The sequence below is a fragment of the Megascapheus bottae genome, chromosome 2 (assembly GCF_031878675.1).
Source record: "Megascapheus bottae isolate mThoBot1 chromosome 2, mThoBot2.hap1, whole genome shotgun sequence".
In the NCBI taxonomy this organism is placed as follows: Eukaryota; Metazoa; Chordata; class Mammalia; order Rodentia; family Geomyidae; genus Megascapheus; species Megascapheus bottae.
Genome location: NC_143510.1, coordinates 49,016,550 through 49,043,244, shown reverse-complemented (window position 1 = coordinate 49,043,244; position 26,695 = coordinate 49,016,550). Strand labels below are relative to the sequence as shown.

The window sequence follows — 26,695 nt, the reverse complement described above, 5'->3', positions numbered from 1 at the left end:
ATACTTTGAGCTGAAGTGGTAAGGGAGTAGGAAGAAACGTCTCTAAACATGAGCCTTTAGGGAACACTTCAGATCCAAATTACAGTACCTACCAATCTGTATTCCCATTCACTTCTCAACATTATTCAGTCATTTGTGTTTCCCACAAACCTCTGCTGAGCACATTGTACCCACTAGGCCCTGTAACAAGCAGCAATGTATAAAGCCCCTCCCTCAAGTAGCTCACACTTAAACTTACAGGCCATCCTCTTCTGCTCTAGTCTGCTTGGTGGACCAGGTAGGAAGGCAGAGCCATTAAGGGGGAAGCCCACCAACACAGCTCCTAGAATAGCAAAAGCTTTCAGTTATGATTAATTGGTCTTATTTGCTTTGATTATTATTTATTTATTTATTTTGCCAGTCCTGGAGGATGAATTCAAGTCCTGGACACTGTCCCTGAGTCGCTTTTGCTCAAGGCTAGCACTCCACCACTTGATCCACAGTGTCATATCAGGTTTTTTCTATTTATATGGTAGTAAGGAATCAAATCCAGGGCTTCATGCATGCTAGGCAAGCACTCTACAATTAAGCCACCTTTACAATCCCTAAGTATAATTTTAATGTGAAGTTTCATATAATATAGAATGCTGACTTATGAACATATTTGATATAGCTTCATTGCTTATATAGCTCCCAGAATGTGACCACTTCCTTGATTCACTGCCATATGCTAGACCTAGTGTAATGGCTGTCAAGTAACACTAACATTAAATAACTTCCCATAGACACTCCCACCGGCTCCTCCCTGTTACTCATATTTGCATCATTGTAACAAATATCTATGGTAGCTAGACATTGGTGACTCCTGCCTCTAATCCCAAATACTCAGGAAGCTGAGATCTGAGAATTGTGGTTTGAAGGTAGCCCAGACAGAAAAGTTCCTGTGAGACTATTATCTCCAATAAACCACTCAAAAATGGAAGTGGAGGTGTAGCTCAAAGTTGTAAAGTGCTATCCCTTGTAAAAGAGCTCAAGGACAGTGTCCAGGCCCTCAGTCCAAGCCTCAAAATGGACAGAAGGAGAAAGACGAGGAGAAGGATGGGTAGGAGAAAGGGGGATGGAAAAGGGCATGTGTAGGGGAAGGAGAAAGGAAGGGAGAGGGAAAAGAGGAAGGGGGAAGTAAAGGGGAAAACAAATATCTGCTATAAACAACCTTAGAAGTGTTGATTGTTGCTCACGGTTTTGGAGGATTCTGTCCATGGTCAGCTGGCGCTGCTGTTTGGGCTTATGCAGCACATTTTGGTGAGAAGGGTGTGGCAGAACAAAGCTGTTTACCTCCTGATTGCTGAAAAGCAAAATGGGAAAGAAAAGTGTGGAGTATTTTCTCAGGCACACCTCCCTCTGACCACAAGACTTCCCAATAGGCCCTACCTCTTAAAGGTTAATACATGGGCCTTCAGGGAACCTTATCCACATCAACAGTTTCGGTCCACCAGAGCTGCTATAAGAAAATAGCAGAGCTGGGCTCTGGTGGCTCATGTCTGTAATCCTAGCTACTCAGTAGTTTGAGATCTGAGGATCTTAATTTAAAGCCAGCCCTGGCACAAAAGTTCAAGAGACTCTTATCTCCAATTTACCAACAGAAAACTAAAAGTGGTGCTGTGGCTCAAGCAGTAGAAGGCTTGCCTTGAGCTAAAGAGCTCTCTTTCTCTCTCCCACCTCTCTCTCTCCCACCTCTCTCTCTCTCTCCCACCTTTCTCTCTCTCTCTCTCACTCTTTGCCAGTCTTGGGGCTTGAACTCAGGGCCTAGGCACTGTCTGTGAGCTTGTTTTGGTCAAGGCTAGCACTCTACTACTTGGGCTACAGTGTTTATGTGGTACTGGGGAATGGAATCCAGGGCTTTATGATGCTAGGCAAGCCCTCTACCACTAAGCCACAATCCCAGCCTCCTTGAGACTTGTTTGTTGTTTGTTCTGCCAGTACTGGGGCTTGAACTCAGGGTATGGAAACTGTACTTGAGCACTTTTGCTCAAGGCTAGTGCTCTACACTTGAACCACAACACTTCTGGCTTTTTCTGTGTATGTGGTAACCGACAAATCCAACCCAGGGCTTCCTGCACACTAGGTGAGTACTCTACCTCTAGGCTGAACTCCTGATCCTCCCTGAGACTCTCATATCTTCCATTAGGCCAGGGGGGTGGCCTAGTGGTAGCGTGCTTGCCTGGCATCCCCGAAGCCCTAGGTTAAATTTCCCAGACCACAAGAAAAAGCTTGAAGTGGTGCTGTGGCTCAAGTGGCAGAGTGCTAGCCTTGAGCAAAAAGTGTCCAAGGGCAGTGCCTAGGCCCTGAGTTCAAGCCCCAGGATTGGCCAAATAAAAAAAAGGCTCAAGTGAAGGAGTGTCAGCCTTGAGTGAAAAATATTAAGGCACTGGGCCCAGGACCTGAATTCAAACCCCAATAAACGCGTGCGCGCGCGCGCACACACACACACACAGAGTAACTTGGGCCGCTGAGTGAAGAGAGGATTGGGAGCAGCCACGCAAATCACCTATGTGTGTAAACAATTCCAGTCCCGGCCAGAACGCCTGTGTTGGGACGGAATACGTACCGGGTGGCTGGAGGGCCGGCTACAGCCACAGGCTTTCTGGAAAGCCCTAGTGTTTGTGGAGGCTGAGGATTTGCTGATGGCTTGGACGCCATGAGTGTGAATAAAAGTGGACTTGGGCTTGTGAGGAAAACACCTCAGGAGAGACGGATGGGGGAGGCCGAAGGACTGCTGAGGTACGGCTGAGGGGTAATTCCGAGGGGTCCGGGGCCATGTAGGAGCAGCGGGACAGAAACTGCCCAAGGGACTAGTTTGTCGGACTTACCTCAAGGACAAGAGGGGGCTTCACGACTGAGGGTCGAGTTCGGGTCCACTGCGGACAACCTTCCCCTCCCGGCTGGAGCGTCCTCCCTTCTCCCTCACGCTCACCTCTCCTCAGCCCTGGACCGACCAAACGGCTGCTCCCTCACGCTCCGCTCCTCGGTCCTCAACTACCACGCAACAGTGCTCTGGGCGCGAAGCTGACGAACGGCTCCGCCCCCTACGCGTGGCCCCGCCCCTCCTCCGCGTAGCTCCGCCTTCTCCTTCGAATGCTCTCCAATACTGTGAGCGGAACTCGCGCGCGCGCAGAGCAAAGGTAGTTGAGGAGGCTCCTCTCACACGTGACATTTCCCGCCCAGCCTGAGCCCCGCCCCCTCGCCTAGAGGCCTCCACCTCTTCCGCTGAGGGACACGTGCTCCCACCTGGCCGGTTCTTCTCCATCCGTTCTGGGTGCTGGAAAAAAGGCGAGAAGAGTCAGGTTTTCGGCCCTCTGTGGGTAAGAGGCAGAGCTCCTGAGAATGGCGGTTCGAAGCCAGCGGGGCACTGAAGTCGGTGAGACTCTTCTCCAATTAACCACTAGAAAACCAGAAGTGGCGGTGGTTTAAAGGGTAGGATGGTAACCTTGAGCTGAAGAGCCCAGGGACAGCACCCAGGCCCTGAGTTCAAGCCTAACCACTGACAAAAAAAAAAGGATAAATTGATTCAACCCTTACCCACTCTGGTTTTGTAACCAGCCACTACATTATGATTATTTCAATACATGTGGGAGCATTTTGTCCAGCCTAGTCCTATTGCAGGGATAATGCTGAACAAGATGAACATGGCCCTCCCTCGTATTGAATGCTAAGAATTTGAAACCAGTCCATCTTCTCTAGCATGAGATTGTAACTCACTTGGTCATGAATCTGCTTTTTTTTTTCTGGTCAGTCCTAGGACTTGACCTTAGAGCCTGAAGTAGCCACAGCTCCACTTCCGATTATCTAGAGGTTAATTAGAAATAAGAGTCACACACATTTTCATGCCCAGGCTGGTTTGAACAATTCTCAGATCTTAGCATCTTGAGTAGGTAAGATTACAGGCATGATCGAGGAGCGCCTGGCTTCCCCAAGCTTCTTTTGCTCAAGGTTAGCTCTCTACCACTTGAGCCACAGCACCACTTCTAGCTTTTTCTGTTTATGTGGTACTGAGGAATTGAACCCAGGGCTTCACTCATGCTAGGCAAGCACTCTACCACTAAGCCACATTCCCTCTGAATGTGCTTTGTTCATACACCAACTTCAATCTGCTTTTACGACCAGGCTGATGGATTAGAGACCTGATGGGGACCACTGCTCCTGCATTATTTACTTTTTTGTGGTTTTTTTTTTTAGTTGTGGGGCTTGAATTCTGGGTCTGGACACTGTCCCTGAGTTCTTCAGTTCAAGACTAGCTCTCTGCCGCTTAAGCCACAGTGTTTCTGGTTTTCTGGTGCTTAATTGCAAATAAGAATTTTGTGACTTTTGTGTCCAGGTTAGCTTTGAACCTCAATCCTCAGATCTCAGCCTCCTGAGAAGCTAGGATTAGAGGAGTGAGCCACCAATGCAAGGCTTTCTCTCTCTTTCTCTCTCTCTCTCTCCTCTCTCTTTCTCTCTCTCTCATTCAAGATGGGGACTTGAACTCAGTCTCTGATGTTTTTGCTCATTGGCTGGTGCTCTACCACATGAGCCATGTCTCCAACCCCTGAAATGTTATTTTCAAACTACTGTTTGGACTAAGGGGCAATGGGGAGGATTTCCATTTGGCCTTTCTCACTCTTAAGAGCCCTATCCCTGTACTAAAGACCCCACATTGGGTTGCACACTGTCAATGTACTTTTGGGGATCAAGGAATGAACACTAGAGATTAAACACTAAATTATAAGCCACTTTAAGCTACATGGTGGCAAGGACACTGTGATTCACTTGTGCCCCATATATTCCCCTCACGTTAACCAGTTACCCAAAACTTAGCCTGCAGCAGTAAACAATTATTCTCCAAGTTTGCACAGCAAGAATCTGAAAGCAAAGCTGGGCTCCGTGGCTCACGCCTGTAATCCTAGCTATTCAGGAGGCTGAAATCTGAGGATCAAGGTTCAAAGCCAACCCCACGCCTGTAATCCTACCTATTCATGAGGCTGAGATCTGAGGATCGAGGCTCAAAGCCAGCCCGGGCACAAAAGGACCTGAGATTTTTATCTCCAATTAATCTCTAGAAAATGGGAAGTGGGGCTTGGCTCAAGGGTAGGGGGGTAGCCTTGAGCTGAAGAGCTCAGGGACAATGCCCAGGCCCAAGGGTAGGGCAGTAACCTTGAGCTGAAGAGCTCAGAGACAGTGCCCCACCAAGTTCAAGCCCCATGATCCACCCAAAAAAAAAAAAAAAGAAGAAGAAGAATCTGAGAGCAGAGCAATTGGCTGGTTCTAGCTCTAGATCTCCTGAAGCCACAGTCAAGGTGAAGTTGCTGACATCCTTCACACTGCACTGTAAAGCCCAAATGAAGTTAGCCTACCTCCTCCATTTTGTAATGTCACCCTGTTGTTTGGCAGGAAGTCTGTTTTACTTTGTTTGCTTTGTTCTGTAGAACCTTTTTTTTAACACAAGCAGAAGTCTTCTACCAGTGTCCTGCTTTGACGGTATTTTCTGGAAAGAACTGTGTAAGCTAACAGCTATTAAGTAAAACTACACTCTTCCTTCATCTAAACATGCTTAGAAAACCCAGTCCCAGGGGCAGGAGCGTAGCCTAGTGGTAGAATGCTGATCTAGCATGCACAAAGCCCTTGGTTCAATTCCTCTGTACCACAGGAAAAAGCCGGAAGTGACACTATGGTTCAAGTGGCAGAGAGCTAGCCTCAAGCAAAGTGTCCAAGGACAGTCCCCAGACCGTGAGTTCAAACCCCAGGACTGGCATAAAAAAATAATAAAAAAGAAACTCCAGTCCCAGCCCCATTCAGTGCTGAGACTCCCTATGTATAGGGTCTGTTTCTTTCCTCTTCTGGAAAGAAAATAAACGTTTGCTTTCTTGCTTCAGTTTTGGTGAGTTGGTGTGAACTCAGGGACTAGGCACTGTCTCTGAGCTCTTTTGCTCAAAACTAGTGCTCAGGGGCAGGGAATATGGCCCAGTATTAGAGTGCTTGCCCAGCATGTATGAAGCCCTGGGTTCAATTCCTCAGTACCACATACACAGAAAAGACCAGAAGTCGTGCTGTGGCTCAAGTAGTCGAGCATTAACCTTGAGAAAGTCCTAGGACAGTGCTCATGCCCTGAGTTCAAGCTCCACGACTGCGGAAAGAAAAAAAAAATGCTAGTGCTCTGCTGCTCTGCTGCTTGAATCATAGCTCCACTTCTGACTGGGTTTTTTTGTTTTCTTGGGGGTGCTTAATTAGATCTGAGTCTCATGAGGAGAGAGTTGCCTAGTGGTAGAGTGCTTGCCTTGCATACAGAAAGCCATGGGTTCGATGCCTAGGATCTGAGTTCAAGTCACATGAGGGGGTAGGGCAGAGTCTCAAGAACTTTCCAACCACAGTCCTCAAATCTCAGCCTCCAGAGAAGCTAGGATTACAGGAATGAGGCACTTGGGGTCTGGCTGGTCTTGGTGAATTTTTTCACACCCCACACACCTACTGAAGATTCCAGATTTAACACACAGCACACCGTTGAACAGCCACAACAGAGACTGAATGATTTACACCACCACAAATTTTACCTCCAGTCCTTTATAGGAAGTATACCAGCCAATCATCCAACCTTAGAAGTGATTCCTTCCCCTCAGTTCACCCGAAACCTGTGCTTTGGAAGAGAGTCCCCACATGTAACTCACACTGACAGGGGGTGCCCTGAAGCACCCCTTTTCTTGAAAGGAGACCTATCAGGGAACTACCATGTACCAGCAGGTGACATACAATGCTCTGGATCCCAGATGTCAATCAGAGATATCAATCTCAGGCTCCATGTACAACAGGACTGGGATGCATGGGTCTCTTCCTTTTCACAGGATATAGCTGTCCAAGAAAATGGTGAGCAATCTCTTTGGCATGCCATGACTGTTAGTGTGGACTGTGCTACAGGTTCTTCTCTCACAAACACATACAACACTACCTCCTTCATTCTCCTCTGCTTCTACTTTAGAAGTTGGCAAAGGATCTGAATTGCCCAATCCCTTGACCACCATCTTAGGGTTCAACTGGTACAAACTGAACAACTGACAGACTGGTTCCTCTCTGCTGGCTCCCAGGACACTGTGATTTATGAGGCATTTCCCATTCTGCAGGTCAAGCCCCCTTCCTGCAATCCAACCTCCTTATCACCATTATGTCCTCCCACTTTCTGTCAGCTAGCATCACCAGCCTCTGTTCATCATCTTTCTCCCATGCTGTCCTCTCTAGAGCCACTTTTGCCATCAGACTGACCTGCAAGGGGATCCTCCCCAGTATGGTTAGGACTCTGTGCCTGTCCCATCCTTCTTCCCTTAGTTTCCAAATGGCATTTTCTCTGCTTCTCTGAGATCAGACATCATTATTTGAGTGTTCATCTAACCTTACACGGGATAGCCACCCCAACAGGCCCCTGCACAGCCTTCATGCCTCTGCTACCCTGGCCTAGCAGGATACCTCTACCTCCAGGATCCAGCCTAGCCACAAGTTTATACCATTTCCACAGTCCTCACCAGGGCACTCAACTTAGAAAGTGCCTTCATCCCCAATGAACACATCAGTTGATGACTCTAAAGCCCTATGTCATGTCCACACAGACCCAACCCTATATCCATCCTTCCCAAATACCCACTTCTCCTTTGGGATACGGGTTGTAACTTTTCAACATTTGAGATTTGGGCAATTTTGGGAGGAGGCTGGGTTTTTTGTTTGTTTTTCTTTCTTTCTTTTTGGCCAGTACTGGGGCTTAAACTGCAGAGCCTGGGCACTGGGTCCCTGAGCTTCTTTTGCTCAAGGCTATCACTCTACCACTTGAGCCACAATGCCATGGCTTTTTTTTGTTTATGTGGTACTGAGGAATAGAACCCAGGGCTTCATGCATATGAGACAAGCATTGTACTACTAAGCCATATTCCCAGCCCCAGTACTGGGGTTTAAATTCAGGATTTTTTGCTTGCTAGACAGGTTCTCTGTCACTTAACCACCCACTCTGCTAGCCTTTTCTGCTTTAGTAATTTTTGAGATAGGGTCTCATTTTTTTGCCAGAGCACCTGGGACCACACTCATCCTATTCTGCCTTCCTCATAGCCAGAATGACAGACAAGCACCACCTTAGTTTATTGGTTTAAATGAAGGTCTAGCTCACTTTTTACCCAGATTGTTCTTCATCTATGATCCTCCCAATTTCTACCGTCAAAGTAATTAGGATTACAGACATGAGTTACTGTGTCCAGCAAAAGAAGGTTGTTGAAGGAATGAATGAATCAACTAACCAACAACAGAACAAGAGTACTGGCCAAGATGGGCAGAGGCCACGGCTAAGTCAGTCAGCAAAGTGGAAGCAAGCAGGGCAGGAGCCTGCTTCTATGTTGATCCTTCCTAATCCCACATTGCAGTGGCCTTTCAGGGCTGATCATATAGAGGCTGGGAAGAGACACCTTCACAGGGCCACCTGAAACTCACTACGATAGCTGGGAGGGACAAAGTGGGGTGATAGGGTGGTCAACTGAGAGCTCTGAGATGAATCTAGAACTAGATTCCACCCTGTCCCCCCTTCCTATGACCAACATGGAAACTCAATCTCAGAGGCCAGGGGGATTACAGCTACTTTGCATAGATGTGTTCAAAACTTCTCCCTGCAAGGAGCACAGAGAGATGTTTCTTAGCTTCCTCCATAACTCCTTTTGAGGCAGTATTGGGCTCAGATTGTTAGGTATATGCTGATTTTCTGACCTTGAAAGCCGTGGCTGACCCTGATGAGGCTGGATCTAGGTCTGAAAGATAATTATATTTAACATTTTAGTAAGGGTGTTATTGAGATTTGACCTCAGGATTCCACACTATTATGCAAATGTTGGGGCCAGAAGTGTGACCTAGTGGTAGAATACTTGCCTAGCATGTACAAGACCATGGATTTGATTCCTTGATACCATATACACTGAAAAACCCAAAAGTGGTACTGTGGCTAAAGTGGTAGAGTGGTAGCGTGGTAGCCTTGAGAAAGCCCAAGGGTAGTGCCCATGCCCTGAGTTCAAGCCCCAGGACTAGCAAAACAAACCAAAACAAAAAGCAGATGTTCTACCACTCGAGCCTCTCAGCCAGCCTTTTCTTCCTGTTGGCCAAATTTTGAGATAGAGACTGATTTTATGCCCATACTAAAGTGGACTGCAATCCTTCCATTTGTGCTTCTCCAACTTGCTGGGATAAAAGATACTTACCGCTGGACTCAGTGGCTCACACCTGTAATCCTAGCTACTCAAGAGGCTGAGATCTGAGGCTAGCAGTTCAAAGCCAGCCTGGGCACTGAAGTCCGTGAGACTCTTATTTCCAGTTAAGCATCAGAAAGCCAGAAGTGGCGCTGTGGCTCAAGGAGTAGAGTGGTAGCCTTGAGCTGAAGAGCTCAGGCATAATGCCCAGGCCCAGGGTTCAAGTCACACCACAGACCAAAGGGAAAAAAAAATGATGCTTACCACTGCACCTCGCCATTGAATGAAATGAAGTCTCATGAACTTGTTTTTTTTTCCAAACTGGCCTCAAACATTGACCCACCAATCTCCAATCTCCACCTCCCAAGAAGGAAGGACTACAGACACGAGAAAGCACACCCATATTTTTTTTTTAATTTGGAATGCCCATCACCAGAACTATATAGGTCCATTTAACAAGTAACAAGTGACAGAAACCAAACACAAAAGGGAGTAACGCTGTAAGGTCCTAGTTAGATTAAAAAAGAAAATCAAAACTAAGGCTGGAAATGTGGTTTAGTGGTAGAGGATCTATAAATTACTTCACAGTTTTCCTCTTTTCTTTCTTTTCCTACTTTTTTTTTTTTTTACCAGTTCTGGGGCTTCAACTCGGGGCCTGGGCACTGTCCTTGCACACTTTTTGCTCAAGGCTAATGCTCTGCCACTTGAGCCACAGCCCCACTTCTGGCTTTTTTTATGTATGTGGTACTGAGGAATTGAACCCAGGGCTTTGTGCATGCTAAGTGAGCACTCTACCTCTAGGCTATGCTCCCAGCCAGATTTTTTTTTAATCTAACTAAGACCATACAGTGTTACTCCCCTTTGTGTTTGGTTTCTGTCACTTGTTACTTGTTAAATGGACCTATATAGTTCATTGCTGTATAATACTACATTGCCTGTATACACTATGACTTATTTATAAATCTGGTGATGGGCATAACATTCCAAATAAAGTCACATTCCTGATGGTGTCTCTTGATGCTCAAAGATGCTATTTCTGTTGGATATTCTGTTGGAGATATTGTTAGGATGTTCTGTTGGGAATGTACCTAGGATTATAGGCATGAGCCACCAGCAAATGGCCTCCCCTCTCAGCCCTAAAGGTCATAGTTTCCATCTTCATCTCCATCCTGCAACTCACATCCCAATAATAACAGTCCAATGGTCACATATGGTTCACAGAAGGTCTGGCCTTTGCCAAGACCACTCTGGGAGTTCCTGAAAGCACATTCCATTCTCTTCCCAGCCTGTCCTCATCCCCAGAGGGCCAGGCCATCCTCTTTCAGACCTGGATCCAGCCTCATCAGGGTCAGCCAAGGCTTTCAAGGTCAGAAAATCAGCATATACCCAACATCCTGAGCCCAGTACTGCCTCAAAAGGAGTCATGGAGGAAACCAAGAAACATCTCTCCATGCTCCTTGCTGAGAGAAGTCTTGAACACATCTATGCAGAGTAGCTGCAATCCACCTGGCCTCATCTCTATGAATCCCAGTCTCCACCTGCAGAGAAGCAGCATGTGACTACACCTTTCCAACAGGGCTCAAGCCTGAGGCACTCAGCCTCCACAACCCTATGAGCTCCACTCTTACCAAGAGGCCTCCCAGCTCTCTTCTCCTCCCTATCTCATCTTCTCTCCAGAAAAACCAGCACAATACAAGACTACTTAGGAAATTTCAGGCTCTGCTTTACTCTTGGTACTTATTAATTTAAACATTTAGCTAGGTGTCTCTGGTTCACACCTTTAATCCTATGTACTCAAGAGGATGAGATCTGAGGATTACAGTTGAAAGTCAGCCCAGGCAGGAAAGTGTATGAGTCTAGGATTGTAGGCATGAGCCACTGCACTCCACTTGGCAATGAGATTCTTTTATCTCCAATTATCCACCAAAAAGCCAGAAGTAGAGTTGTCGGCTAAAGTGATAAAGCACCATCCTTGAACAGAAAAGGCTAAGGGACAGTTCCCTGAGTTCAAGCCCTACTGCTGGAACAATTTTTTTAATTAGTTAAAGTAGGAAAAAGGCCAGGAGTGTGGCCTAGAGGTAGAGTGCTTGCTTAGCACATATGAAGCTCTGAATTGGATTCATGGGTACCACACACACAGAAAAAGCCAGAAAAGTTGCTGTGACTCAAGTGGTAGAGCACTAGCCTTGAGCAAAAAAAGCTCAGGGACAGTGCCTAGGCCCTGAGATAAAGCCCCAGGACCGGAACAAAAAAGAAAAAAGAAAAAGAAAGAAAGAGTGTGGATGGGGGCGGGGAGAAGAGAGACACAGACAGACAGACAGACAGACAGACAGACAGACAGACAGACAGACAGACAGAGATATTGGTGATCCTAGCTACTCAGGAAGCTAAGATCTAAGGATCATGGTTCAAAGCCAGCTCAGGCAGGAAAGTTAGTAAGACTCATCTCCAATTAACCATCAGAAAACTGGAAATGGTGCTGTGGCTCAAAGTGGTAGAGCACTAGTTTTGAACTTAAGAGCTCAGGGACAGTGCCCAGGCCCAGAGTTCAAGCCCCATGACCCACCAAAAAAATAAAAAGGAAGACAGAAAAAGAAAGAAGAAAAAAGCATCAACCCTCCCAACAACCCATGTGCCAGTTACTATGACTAGACTGATAGACAGAGAAGCTGAGTCACACAGGGTCATACAACTTCTGAGTGATAGAACTGGGCCAAGGGTAACCATGGCCTGCACCCTGAACTGCTGCTAGGGTGTCTCCTGCCAGGTCTTGGCTTGCTGTTCTCATCTCTCACTATAGTGTTTAGTTTCCTTCTTTCTGAGACAATCTCCTAACTCCTTCCTTTCTGCTATGGCAGCTGAGAAACTCAATTCAGTCCTGATACTCAAATGAAGCAAGCTATGGTACCACCTCTCTTGGCCACTGCTATTGTTTTCTTCCCAATTATTGGGCTGTTATTTTCTATTTTATCATTAATGATAACCTGCCTCTTCCCAAAGACATTGTGGGAGGTGGCATGCTTCAAGTTGTAAGTACCATGTAGAAGGAAAATGCCAAGCTCCAGAAAACATAATAGAAAAAGTGACCTATAAAGCACAGATGCTGTGATTAAGCCTCCAGGCAGCCAGGATGGAAGAAGAAATCTGATCTCTTACTATCTACAGGAAGCAAGCTGTTTGCTCTATGGGGACAGAGCTGTTTGCTCTAATAAAAACGCTTGCATGACCCTTGATACGAGGAACACGGTGTGGTGCAACTGATTGGCTATGTCCTAAAGAAAACATTTTTGCAGCAAAAGGAAGACATATTTCATGGGACGGTTATGTGCTAAGGACACGGCACCAGCAATACCCAGGGACACAGAGTTCTCCAGAAAAGAGGCCCACATAATCCAAAGACAATCTCCCAGGGCAGAATGAGCCAGTCAAAGCAAGGACTCAGAGTACCCAGAGATTGGCAAGACAGCTCAGCCCTTCAAAGCCTGAGCCAAACAACCAGCCTGATTAGAGCTTGCGTGGTGTGACAGGCTCTTCTTTTGCCCCTAGTATCTATAGAAGTAATGAATCCTACTTTGTAAAGTAGGACGGCTACCCCATGGTGTTTCCCAGCATCCCTGGCAGCTGGCACAGTCACATGGCTGAGTGCTGGATGCAAGTGATAAAGTGTCTTATGCCTGCCTGACTGGGACACAGAGGTGGTGGTGGTGGCTGGCTAGTTTGCCTTATACATGACAATCAGCCTGTGAGGCAAAATAGAACCAACTTGAGACCCTGATTTTTTTTTTCTAGTCCTGGGACTTGAATTCGGAGGCCTGGGCACTGTCCCTGAGCTACTTTTGCTCAAGGCTAGCACTCTATCACTTGAACCACAGTGCTACTTCCAATTTTTTCTGTTTATATGGTATTCAGGAATGGAACCCAGGGCTTCATGCATGTTAGGCAAACACTCTACCACTAAGCTACATTCCCAGCCACAAGACTCTCCCTGGTTCTATGGGTTTTGTTCCAGTCTAACCAAAAAATTTAAATCACTGATAATTTTAGCCTAATGTAACCGGCAGACCTACACGCTAATACTCCTTTCCTCCCTCACCACAGAAGGATCGCCCTTCCTCTCAGGAGCTACCAGACTGACACAGGGCACTGAGGAGGACTTAACATTGTCTCTGTTTATAGATGTGGAAACTGAGGTCAGAGTCCCTGCCCTATCTCACCCTGAGAGAAATAACAGTTCCTATCCACATCCACCTTCACAGGTAAGGGAAGGCCATGCCTCAAGGACTGAGAGACATGCAGAGCCTGCAGCTCAGATGGTAGTTCTTCTGCTCTGACACCACAGGGGAGCAACACTGGGCATGGCAGGGAAAAGATTTGACAAAGGGCCACAGGAGAGGATTTGGGAAGTGAGAGCAAGAGCTCTCACTGAAATCCCAATACAGTGGGAGTCCTTGGGCTACAAGTAAACACACACAGGTGAAGACATTGAATGCTATGACAAGCACCCCCCCCCATTGCCATATAGGGAGGGCACACCAGGCAGAGGGGACAGTCTAAGCCTGCATGTCACCATGACCTGGCATCATTGGCAAGCAATCAGCAGGTCTCACAAAAGTGCATACGACAGGGCTGGGAGTTTGGCCTAGTGGTAGAGTGTTTGCCTAGCATGCACGAAGACCTGGGTTCGATTCCTTAGTACTACATACTTAGAAAAGGCCAGAAATGGTGCTGAGGCTCAAGTGGTAGAGTTCTAGCCTTGAGAAAAATCCAAGGACAGTGCTCAAGCCCTGAGCTTAAGCCCAGGACTGGCAAAAAAAAAAAGTGCACACTGAGATTTGTGTCTTTTTTTATTTGTATCTCTTTTTGTCATGGGACTTGAACTCTGGCCTGAGCACTGTCCCTGAGCTCTTAAGCTCAAGGCTCCTGCCCTACCCCTTGAGCCATAGCCCCACTTCCCCTTTTCTAGTGGTTAATTTGGAGCTAAGACTCTTAGGGACTTTAGTGCCCAGGCTGGCTTTGAACCTTGATCCTCAGATCTGAGCCTCCTCAGTAGCTAGGATTTCACGTGTGAGCCAACTGCTCCTGGCTAAGATTTGTGACTCTTAAAACAACATTGTGCCCACCACCACTCACTGAGTGTCAGAGTTAGCAGCAGTGATCTGCAGAAGGGCCTTGGTGTGGACAGTGGCCCCGTGTGGCATGCTTCCAAGCCACTTACTCTGTTATATTCAGGTTAGGCTCAGGTAGGTGGGGGTTCCAGGATTGGGGATGAGCCCCAGATGAGAGGACACTGGGTGGGAATGGCACAGTGTAGGCTGTGTCAGCACTCCAGCTTCACACACATCTGAGAGGGACAATGGCTTGGCTGGCCCCAGAGAAGCTCATTCTGTGGCTGCTCACCCCTCCACAGCTGTGCCCTAAAGTGACTACACAAGTATTCAACAGACTCAGCAAAGCTGCCTGGCTTTTGCCACCTAACCATATAAGTCACCTGGCCTGGCTTCTGCTTTACTCCAGTGGTAACAGCCATGAAAAGCCTGCCTAATTGCAAGGGAAGGGGACACAAATACACACACACACACACACACACACACACACACACACACACACACACACGGCAATTCCCCTGAAGAGGAGTGTCAAAGAACTTGGCCTATTATCTCCGCCCCCCCCCTCACCCCCAACCCATCCTCCATCTCAGGGCTTGAATTCTGGGCCTGGGTTCTGTCCTTGAGTCCTTCAGCTCAAGGCTAGCACTCCACCTCTGATCCACAGCACCAGTTCTGATTTTCTGGTGGCTAACTGGAGCTAAGAGTCTCACAGGTTTTCCTGCCCAGGTTTGCTTTGAACTGTGATCCTCAGATCTCAGTCTCCAGAGTAACTAGGATTACAGACATGAACCATTGGCACCCAGCCTGGCCTCTAGTCTTAAACAGCTACTCCCCACACTGCTAGAGGGACACTCATGTAATGTCACCTGAGCTAGTTTGTAATATGATTTTAGAGTGCTCCAACCTCAAAAAAAAAAAAATAGGTTATTCATGCATGTAATCAGAGCAGGAAAGTTCTCCAGACTCTTCAATTAACCACCAAAAAGCCAGAGGTAGAGTAGTGGCTCAAGTGGTAGCGCATTTGCCTTGAGCAAAAATGCCCAGGGATGTCACTCAGTCCCTGAGTTTAAGCCCTAGGGCTGGAAGAAGGTGAGGAGAAGGGATGGAACTCCCTTCAACTCCCAAGGAGAGGAAGTCCTTAGAGGACTTTTATTCTAAAACAACTCCAATCCTTTTCCCCACCTTCTTGGAACTGTTTCTGGGGCTTGAGCCCTCTTAAACAGCAAATTCCCTGGACCCCTCAGGCCTTTCCGGAGAGCAGCAGCTGCTGACACAAGAGGCAGTACAAGGGCCTTTGTGTGTTACCAAAAGTCCCTGCAGAGCTGGTGCCATGGAACAAAGAAGGAAAACAAAAGGAGTCTAATATCTTCAAGTTATCTTGGCCAACGGTACTATTTAACCAGGTAGAGGCTGCTTCCTCCTTGAGCTTCTGGCTCACCCCACTTGAACTCCCCTGCCCAGTTGTGCTAGTGTTGGCCAGCTAAGATTCTATCCAGCCCTGTGTCTTTGAGCATTCTCCTACTCCTAATTTAGTGTAACCATCCCCACCCCACCCCCACTCCCACCCTGCTAAAGCCACTGGCTCCAAAGCATAATTCCACATTCTGTTCCATCCATTCAGGATGCCCTCTGAACCAGCACTGACATAAACAGACAGTTTTAGGTAAAAGGAGATTCCACACAAGGACTTGGGTGCTTCTAGAAACATGAGTGGATGGGCCAGTTGCATAGCCTAGTGGTACAGTGCTCACCGAGCATGCATGAAGCCCTAGGTTTGATTTCTCAGCACCACATACACAGAAAAAGCTGGACATGGTGCTGTGCCTTAATTGACAGAGCACAATCCTTGAGCAAAAAATGTCCAAGTACCAAGGCCCTGTGTTCAAGCCCCAGGAATGAGGGAGGGGGGAGAGGAAAAACAACAACAAAAACCCCATGAGAGTGGAGGAAGCCAGAGGCAGTAAGTTCTCTTCCAGGGCAACTTTGAGTTCATAAAAAGGCACCCTACCAGGGCTGGGGATCTGGCCTAGTGGTAGACTGCTTGCCTAGCATGCACAAAGACCCAGGTTTGATTCCTCAGCACCACATACATAGAAATAAACTGGAAGGACGGGAGTTTGGCCTAGTGGTAGAGTGCTTGCCTATGGTTCAATTCCTCAGTACCACATACATGGAAAAAAAGCCGAAAGTAGTGCGGAGGCTCAAGTGGTAGAGCTCTAGCCTTGAAAAAGTCCAAGGACAGTGCTCAGGCCCTGAGCTCAAGCCCATGACTTGCAAAAAAAAAAAAAAAAAAAAAAGGCACCATACCATGTTGACTTGCATACTGAACTGCCACCACCACCAGGATTGTCAGCCTATGTCCAGGACAACTAATGACCAGAGTCTGGAACAGAGTCCAGGCCACTATCCACCAGGTGTTCTGGGCCATCAGAAAGAGTAGCATAAAGATGGCAACCACAGTACCAGCCTGTATTGTTGGGAGCCAGAGTGGAATCAAACTGTACCTTGACTTGCATCAGACGATGGCTTTATTGTCTTATTGTTTTCTGGCCCTAGTCTATGTAAATGACCTGAGAATTACCATATGAATGTAACACCTGGAGATTCCCTGGGTCTGGAGGAGGGAAGAAGCTGGAGTGAAAAAGAAACACGGCAGTCTTTACCTGGACTGCGGACATCCCGGACCCGGTGTGTCTGTCTCTCTTCTATTTCTTCCTAGTCCTTGCCCTCGATTTCAGGAACCCCAATCTGCGAACCCTGGTTTGCTGCCGGTTGGCCCCGGCACTGTATGAGCTCATCTGTCTGGTGGAACCTAACATACTCTGAATGGAAGGGGCTGGAGAGATGTGGCATTTCGATTTTGGGTCTGGCAGCACAGAGAGGCAGCACAGAGAAGGGAGTGATACCAAGTCCACACCTGTATGCAGCCCAGATGAGCAAGACAGTGCCCTGGATTAGGCCCCTTCTCCATGGGGGCAGTGACAGGGAGAGAATAGACTACAATTCTCTGCTTTATTTCCCCTGCTATTACTTTGCCAGCTCTAGATCTGCCAATTATCCCCCATAAGCCTCTTGCCCTCTCCATAAGCAGATGTTCTCTCTACCAGAAAGGAGAGATGAAGTGACAAGGGTTCCCTTTTGCCACCACAACTTTTAAATGTCTCCAATGACATGTTGGCCACTTCTGCCAATTTTTCTTTTCTTTCTTTCTTTTTTTCTTTCTTTTTTTTTTTTTTTTGTCAGTCATGGGGCTTGAACTCTGGGCCTTGGCACTGTCCCTGAGCTCTTCAGCTCAAAGGCTAGAGCTCTATCCCCTTGAGCCACAGTGCCACTTCTGGTTTTCTGGTGGTTAATTGTAGATAAGAGTCTCACAGACTTTCCCTTCCTGGTTGATTTTGAACCATCACCCTCAAATCTCAGTCTCCTGAGTAGCTAGGATTCTAGGCATGAGCCACCAGGGCTCAGCCTTATACAACTTTGAAAAAAGAATTACCCCCTCTGAGAAGAATCCCAACATTCTTAGATTTCCCTCTTAAATTCTTTTTTTCCCCAGTCCTGGGGCTTGAACTCAGGGTCTGGGCACTGTCCTTGAGCTTTCTCAAGGCTAGCGCTCTACCACTTGAGCTACAGCACCACTTCTGATTTTTTAATATGTATGTGGTACCCAGGAATTGAACTCCAGTCTTTGTGAGTGCTAGGAAAGCAATCTACCACTAGGCCAAACTCCCAGCCCCCCTCTCAAATTATTGCATGTGCATGCACGCATGCATGCATGCATACACACACACACACACACACACACACACACGTATGTACACACACAACCTAAAATTGGGACCTTTCTAAAGACTCTCTGCACACAATTTGCTTCTTTTCTCTGCTCACCTTCCCTCAAATCCTACCAGGCCTGGCATTGCCTATCCATCCAGCCCACCTTTTTTTTTTTTTTTTTTGCCAATCTCTCCTGAGGCTTGAACTCTGGGCCTGAATTTTGTCCCTGAGCTTCTTTTACTATCCCTCCAGCCTTCCTTTTTTTTTTGCCATTCCTGGGGCTTGAACTCAAGACCTGGCACTATCCCTGAGCTTCTTTAGCTCAAGGCTAGTGCTCTTCCACTTGAGCCTCAGCAACATTTCTGGCTTTTTCTGTATATGTGGCACTGTGGAATGGAACCCAGGGCTTCATGCATGGTAAGCAAGCACTCTACCACTAAGCCACATTCCCAGCCCACAGAGCCCTCCTTCTTTCAGGAAGCTTTCTTGCTCCAAGCATCATTTCTTTATTTTCCTAAATAACATGCCTCAATCCTACAACCCTAAAGAACATTCCAGATCCCAGTGGGGGCAAAAGAAGTAGAAGCAACATCTTGCTACAATACCTTCAGTAGTGGAAGGACCAGGGGAGCAAAACTTGGAAGGCATGTCTTGTAGTCCCCCAGTTACAACAGAAAAGAAATCCAGGAATTTGGTTCTCTTTCAGGATTCCCACTAGAGGGTGCTACCGACCCACCAGCTCTTTTGCAGGCTGCTGTAGCCTAGCTAGCAGAGCATCGCTCACAGGCCAGAAGTTAACATGAATAAGATGCAGGAAAGAATATTTTCACACTTACCAGGCTCCCACCTTGCTCCACAAGTCCCCATCACCTTGTTCACAGTTCTTTATTTCTTCCTAGTCCCTTGGGCTGGCTGAAATCAAATCAGGGCAAGAAAAGTCATTATTTGAGCATGCACTGTGGCTCAAGCCTATAATCGTAGCTACTCAGGAGGCTGAGATCTGAGGATCACAGTTCAGAGTGGAGCTGTTGCTCAAGGTGGTAAAAGTGCTAGCCTTGAGTGAAAAGAGCTCAGGGATAAAGCCCAAGCTCTGAATGCAAGCCCCAGCAGCAATTTTTTTTTTTTTTTTTTTTTTTTTTTTTTTTTTTTTTTGCCAGTCCTGGGCTAAGCTCAGGGCCTGAGCACTGTCCTTGGATTTTTCTCAAGGCTAGAGCTCTACCACTTGAGCCTGAGCACCACTTCTGGCATTTTTCTAAGGATGTGGTACCAAGGAATGGAACCCGAGCCTTCGTACATGCTAGGCAAACACTCTACCACTAGGCCAAACTCCCGGCCCCAGCAGCAATTGTTTTAAGGTAAATTGTACCTTAAATCGAATATAAATCCAGTCAGGAGAAAACAGAGAAGCCAATTCTGAGAGGTTGAATTTTGTAGTCTTAATATTTGACTGCTAGTAGCCTCCAGCTGGCCAATTACAAAAACCTGCAACCCTCCCCACCCCCACCCCCCCAAAAAAAGTTTACACCAAACTTTAAAGACAAAGGCCACATGTGGGTGGAGACCAAGCCTCCACAAAGCATTATGCATAAACACAGCACAAGGTACAGGGCTCCTGGGACTAAACAACACAATGTATCTACATATTCCCCAAAGCAGAGTCCTTCTAGCTATCCCACACTGAGTCAGGTATCAGCAATTCAAAGGATGACATCTCACCTCCAGGCCTTGGAACTGGGTGGACAACCCCCACCTCCTGGCTAGACACCAGGATGTTTGTGAAGCCCCTCTCCCCTACCTGGCCTGTCACCAAGGTGACTGTGACTCAGTTACCTCACAGCCACAACAAAAACCCTAATTTCAGAGCTGGGTGCTAATAGCTCATGCTTATAATCCAAGTTACTCAAAAGGCTGAGATCTGAGGATCTTGGTACCATGCCAGCTCAGTCAATGAGACTCCTATCTCCAATTAACCACCAAAAGGTCAGAAGGGAAGCTGCAGTAGCTCCAGTAGTAGAGCACTCACTTTCAACAAAAAAAAGCTCAGGGTCAGCACCCAGGCCCTGAATCAAGCCCCAGGACAGATGAACAGAGGGAGGAGAGGGAAAAGGGAAGGAGAAGGAAAAAGAGAGGAAAGGAAGAAAGGAAGAAAAACAGGGCTGGAGATGTAGTTCTGCAATAAAATGGTAAAGCATCTGCCTGAGTTTAAATCTCATCACTCATTCCCTGACCAAAAGAAAATACTCAGGGCCCAGAGCATAGTCTAGGGGTGGAGTGCTTGCCTAGCTTGCACAAAACCCAGCGTTAGATTCCTGGGTATCACATACACAGAAAAGGCTGGAAGTGGTACTGTGGCTCAAATGGCCTTAGAGCACTAGCCTTGAGAAAGCTCAAGGACAGTACCCAGGCCCTGAGTTCAAGCCCCATGACTGCCAAAAAGGAAGAAAGAAGGAAGAAAGAAACAAAGAAAGGAAAAGAGGGAGAGAGAGGGGGAGAGAGAGGGGGAGAGAGAGAGAGAGAGAGAGAGAGAGAGAGAGAGAGAGAGAGAGAGAGAGAGAGAGAGAGAGAGAGAGAGAGAGAGAGATAAGGAAGAAAGAAAGAAAAAGAAAATGCCCTCAGGTGGCTGAAGTAAGTGGTGTAGAGATGTGGGTGCTGGCATTGCCAATAACTACAGCCAGTACATGCTGAAGAGCAATGAAGAGCAGGGCAGACCCCAGATGTCAGCCATGACTATGAGTTACTTGCTGGCTCATCACTAAGAATAAGAACCAGAATGGCTTAGAGAAAGAAACAAATGGACAATTTTGGATGTGTGCAAGCTGAGATGCCTCTGGAAGGCCATTTTGTACCTGGCACTAATGCCCAGCAGGAACTGAAGCCTGGAGACAGACTTGTCAGTCACAAGAGGTCACAAACTGACTACCCAGGGGGCAGCTTCAGGTCACAGATGGAAATTTGGGTTGGCTCACATGACTTTTGTTCTTATTGGAGTCCACATTTTCAAATTAGTAAAATGTATGTTTAAAGGGGGAAAAAAAAACTAGCTAGGTGCAGTGGCTTACACCTATAATCCTAGCTACTCAGAAGGCTGAGATCTGAGGATCAAGGTTCAAAGCCAACCTGGGCAAAAAAGGACCTGAGACTCTTATCTCCAATTAACCTCTAGAAAACAGGAAGTGGGGCTCAGGGACAACGCCCAGGCATAGGGCCGTAGCCTTGAGCTGAAGAGCTCAGGGACAGCGCCCAGGACAAGTTCAAGCCCCATGACCCACAAAGAAAAAATAAAAAACAAAAAAACCTAGGTCTGGAATGTGACTTAGTGGTAGTGTGCTTGCCTACCATGCATGAAGCCCAGAGCTCGATTCTTCAGTACCACATACATAGAAAAAAAACAGATCTGGGGCTGTGACTAAACTGGAAGAGTGCTAGCCTTCAGCAAAAGAAGTTCAAGGAGTTTGGGGCCGGGAGTTTGGCCTAGTGGTTAAAGTGCTTGCCTAGCATGCACGAAGACCCGGGTTCGATTCCTCGGTACCACATACATAGAAAAAAGCCGGAAATGGTGCTGAGGCTCAAGTGGTAGAGCTCTAGCCTTGAGAAAGTCCAAGGACAGGGCTCAGACCCTGAGCTCGAGCCCAGGACTGGCAAAAAAAGAAAAAAAAAAAAAGAAGTTCAAGGAGGGCCAGGAGTTTGGCCTAGTGGTAGAGTGCTTGCCTACCATGCACAAAGACCCAAATTCAATTCATCAGTACCACATACGTAGAAAAAGAAGTGGTGCTATGGCTCAAGTGGTAGAGCGTTAGCCTTGAGAAAGCCAAGGACAGTGCGCATACCCTGAGTTCAAGCCCCAAGACTGGGAAGAAAAAACTAGAAAAAAAAAAAACCCATAAACTAGATTTCCCTCTTCAGTAGATCTGGTAACACTAATAATAAGAATCTGTTTTTTCTATATAACTCAATATTGCTCCATAACTAGGCCTACAGTTAGTAGGCCCAGTTTCCAGCCCAGAATCTTGATCTAAATATGAAAGCCCATTCTCCCATCCTCAGTTTGAGATTTGCTCAGACTGTGTCATAACTGCATTATAAACTCTTTGAACCCTCCAGTTATCTGAGATCTTGTCCCCACCTATTATTCTACTTAAGTCCCCATTATGCCTCTCATCTCCTGGCTTTCCTCAGGGTACCATGGCATCCCTCTTCAACTTTCCATTAATGTTGATCTTGTCTGTTGAGTTCACTTTCTGCTTGCTTGCTTGCTTTTCTTTTCTTTTTTCTTTTTTCTTTTTTTTTTGGCCAGTCCTGGGGCTTGAACTCAGGGCCTGAGCACTGTCCTTGAGTTTTCTCAAGGCTAGTAGCGCTCTACCACTTCAGCCACAGCACCATTTCTGGCTTTTTCTGTGTATGTGGTATTCAGGAATTGAACCCAGAGCTTTGTGCATGCTAAGCAAGCACTCTACCACTAGGCCACAGACCTAACCTAAGAGAGTTACTTAAGCATATATATTTAGTCCATTTTCTTTCTTTCTTTCCTTCTTTCTTTCTTTTTTTTTTTTTTTTGGTCGGTTGTGGGACTTGAATTCTGGGCCTGGGCCCTGTCCCTTGGCTTTTTTGCTCAAGGCTACAGCTCTACATCTTGAGCCACACCTCAATATGACATTCCGTTGACTAATTGAAGATAGACTTCTATGGGGCCAAGAGTGTGGCTTGGTGGCAGAGTGCTTGCCTAGTAGGTACAAAGACCGGAATTCAATGCCTCTGTACCACATACATAGAAAAGAAAAGCTGGAAGTGGTGCTGTAGCTCAAGTGGTAGAGCACTAGCCTTGAGGAAGGCCAAGAACAGTGCTTAGGCCCTGAGTTCAGTCTCCAGGACTGGAAAAAAAAAAAGACTTTATGCACAGGCTAACTTTGTACCAAGATCCTCAGATCTCAGCCTCCTGAGATTACATACATGAGTTCCCAGCTCCAGCCATAATCCACTCTTTTTTTCTTCCTTTTCTTTTCTTTTCTTTTTTTTTCTGGTTGTGGGACTTGAACTCTGGGCCTGGAGGCTGTCCTTGAGCAATTCAGCTCAAGGCTACCACCCTACCCCTGGGCCTGGATGTTGTCCCTTAGCTCTTCAGCTCAAAGCTACTGCCCTTGAGCCAAAGCACCACTTCCCGTTTTCTAGTAGTTAATTAGAGATAAGAGTCTTACAGTCTTTAGTGCCCAGGCTAGCTTTGAACCTTGATCCTCAGATCTCAGCCTCCTGAGTAGCTAAGATTACAGGCGTGAGCCACAGCAACCGACTATAAGCCACTCTTGTGAGTGGAGACTCTTTGACTGTACTCTTTGATGTACCATCATTGTGGGATTTAAATTTCAACCTGAGAGCTAGGCATACATATACCTATAATCCCAGTACTAGAGAAACAGATAAATGGATCACAAGTTTGAGGCCAGCTGGGTCTACATAGTGAGTTCAATAACAGCCTAGGCTACTTAGCAAGGCTACCAAAAAGAAAAATAAAAAAAGGAGAAGAAGAATTGTTTCTTTTTTTTTTCTTTTGCCAGTTCTGGGACTTGAACTCAAGGCCTGGACACTGTCCTTGGACACATTTTGCTCAAGGCTAGCACTCTGCCACTTGAGCCACAGCGCCACTTTGGGCTTTTTCTGTGTATGTGGTACTGAGGAATTGAAGCCAGGGCTTAGTGCTTGCTAGGCGAGCACTCAAACAACTATGCTATGCTCCCAGCTCCTCAACCTAAGATTTGAACAAAATAATAGCAACACAGCAGACACTCAACCAGCAGAGTTCCATTGTGGCTACTCTATGAATTACCCAGGTATATTTGGGAGTGATGGTAGGTTGTTTCAAAAGAGACTATAGCCTAGCGGTGGCTCAAGCCTGGAATCCTAACTACTCAGGAGGCTGAGATCTAAGGATCAAGGTTCAAAGCTAGCCCGGGCACAAAAGGACCTGAGACTCTTACCTCCAATTAACCTCTACAAAGCGGGAAATGGGGCTTGGCTCAAGGGTAGTACGGTAGCCTTGAGCTGCAGAGCTCAGGGACAGTGCCCAGGCAAAGTTCAAACCCCAGGACCCACCAAAAAAGAAAAAGAAAAAGAAAAGAAGAGTGGATAATGGCTGGAGCTAGGGTAGGCACCAGAATTCTAGCTTCTCAGGAGGCTGAGATCTGAGAATTGCAGTTCAAAGCCAGCCCAGGCAGGAAAAAAAAAAATATCTGTGAGACTCATCTCCAGTCTTTTAAGGAAAGGAAAAAATAGAGAAGTGGCGCAAGAGGTAGAGCACTAGAGTGGGAGTTTGGCCTCGTGGTAGAGTGCTTGCCTAGCATACAGGAAGACCTGGGTTCAATTCCTCAGTACCACATACATAGAAAAAAAAAAGCCAGAAATGGTGCTATGGCTCAAATGGTAGAGAGCTCTAGCCTTGAGAAAGCACAAGGATAGTGCTCAGGCCCTGAGTGCAAGCCCCAGGACTGGCCAAAAAAAAAAAACAACTCACAACAAACCTCCACATCTCATACACTGGCGAGCTTGCTGTTCAGGGCAGAATAACAATAGTGAATTTTTTTTTTAAAGATGAATCTAGGTTCCCTCCAGTGAGTGTGGCTAGCTCCCAGCTTGGCAATGACCAATTTATTGCAGCAGAAGATAACTCATGCATGTAATCCTACCCACTCAAGAGGTGGGAATCTGGAAAACAGAAATTCAAAGCCATAGGCTGGGCTGAGTGGAGCTATGGCTCAAAGGGTAAAGTATCAGCCTTGAGTAAAAAAAGCTAAAAAAATGGACAGTATATAGATCCTGAGTTACAACCCCACTACTGGTTATTAAAGGAGCTGGGAATGTGGCTTAGTGGTAGAGTGCTTGCCTGGCATGCATGAAGTTCTGGGCTCTATTCCTTGGTACCATATAAACAAGAAATACCAGAAGTAGCACTGTAGCTCATGTGGTAGAGTGCCAGCCTTGAGCAAAAGAAGCTCAGGGACAGGGCCCAGGCACTGAGTTCAACTCAGTGATTGACTAAAAAGAAAAGGAAGAGAGAAAGGAGGAAGAGAAAAAAAAAAACTGGGCTGAAGATGTGGCTCAAGTGGTAGAGCACAGCTGAGGAAGCAATCTAAGTCCCGTTGCCCATTCCTGGTCACGCACTATCTCTTAGTGTCCAGATGCAAGGTGCCTAGACTAGACTATGTGCCCCAGCATAGAATGTTTTCTGGCAATAAGCCAGCTATAGAATCTTTGGCCCTGGCTATAGAATGTATTGTCTCAGCTACATAGCTGAGATGCAGGATGTTTTCCCTGCATAAGCCAGCTATAAGGATATATGGCCCTGGCCAGGGTCCCAGCTGCCCCTTCTCTGGTGTCCAGCCCCTGGCACCCTATAATTACCTCCCCTGCCTGAGAGCAATTTGTTCTTCTCTATCCCGAGGAAGATCAGCCTGTCCACTTTGGTAAACATGAAATCTTGCTTTCTTCTATGTGACTTGTGTCCATGTGGTTTTCTGGGATGGCACTCACAGTTCCAGCTTCTCCATTCCCTTAGTAGAGGCACCAATGTGAGAACTGAAGCACCTTGGCTCCTACTGTGGCTGCCCCACACCCTCTGCCCTGTCCAGCATCTGCAGCTCATCAACAATGGGTTGTCATAACTGGGTTCTGCAGTGATTTGTTATGCAACAGTAGAAGTCTGAAATAATAGGAGTTGAGGTCTTGAGATGGATACAGGTTCTCCAGAGAGAGGGCTGGCTCAGGGTGAAACAAGAAAAGCACGTCCTGAAAGTGACAAGCTAGCTCACTCCATCCTTATCCACAGTTTTGATATTCATTCACTCTCTGAAGGTTTTGGTGATCATCTTTCATTTTCAAATATTGTGATGAAATAGACTGGAGTGTTTTGTGTTCAAGGCAAGTGTCCCAGCTCTGGGAGACGAGATGATACCCTATACCAGATCATTCACATTGACAGACAAAAAGGCAGGTGGGCAAACAGTAGACATGGTCAATGTCAGTGGACCTTAGAGCCACACATAGCCAACATTCCAAGGGTTACAAAGGCCTTAACAAGAAAAGAAAGAGAACGAGGGGGACAAAAAAGCTGTGGATTCTTTGTGTATGTGTATGTCCAGTTACCAGTACTGGGGCTTAAACTTAGCTTTATTTGTTCAAGACTGACACTCTACCATTTTAGCCATGTCTCCACTTCTAGCTTTTTGGTGATTACTTGGAGTCTCTTAGACCTTTCCTGGCCAAGCTGGCTTTCAACCTTGGTCCTCAAGTCTCATTCTCCAGAGTCACTAAGATGACAGCTATGAGTCACTAGCACCAAGCTTCTAAAAAAATTTTAATGAAATAATGTCATGAAGAATCTGTTCATTTCCAATTCTATTCATCCAGCTACAGACTCATTATGACAACCTCAGTCATAACCAGAGGCCAGCATGAGCCAGTGTCACAACTCAGAAACTGAAGTTAAGAAAGTAGGTGATAAGACCCAGCAAGATAAGCCCAGATTGATTTAGTAAAATATTACCAGTCTCAAGCAATACAGCCAACTTTCCCAAAGACAAGTCCAGCCTTTCGGTTCCCTCTGCTTGGCCCCAG

General features: G+C 46.7%; 2 long non-coding RNA genes across 5 annotated transcripts in view; one reads left to right on the top strand and one right to left on the bottom strand.

Moving 5' to 3' along the window:
- Positions 1 to 238: 238 nt before the first annotated feature.
- Positions 239 to 26,695, bottom strand: LOC150066857 (uncharacterized). Of its 4 annotated transcripts, none has more exons than XR_016539305.1 (6): positions 26,625 to 26,695; positions 18,931 to 19,006; positions 3,739 to 3,825; positions 3,268 to 3,421; positions 1,193 to 1,324; positions 239 to 322 (listed from the first exon to the last, which is right to left on the bottom strand). It is a non-coding gene; the product is annotated as an uncharacterized LOC150066857 (long non-coding RNA). The 4 variants fall into 4 exon arrangements; XR_016539303.1 differs by lacking the exon at positions 26,625 to 26,695 and adding an exon at positions 25,484 to 25,704; XR_016539304.1 differs by lacking the exon at positions 26,625 to 26,695 and adding an exon at positions 25,484 to 25,704 and having other exon boundaries at positions 1,218 to 1,324.
- Positions 3,241 to 26,695, top strand: part of LOC150066856 (uncharacterized) — a 39,660-nt gene continuing 16,205 nt past the window's right edge. Inside the window, exons 1-2 of the long non-coding RNA XR_016539308.1 lie at positions 3,241 to 3,397; positions 13,314 to 13,471. This is a non-coding gene — a long non-coding RNA (uncharacterized LOC150066856). The remainder of the gene's footprint in view (positions 3,398 to 13,313; positions 13,472 to 26,695) is intronic.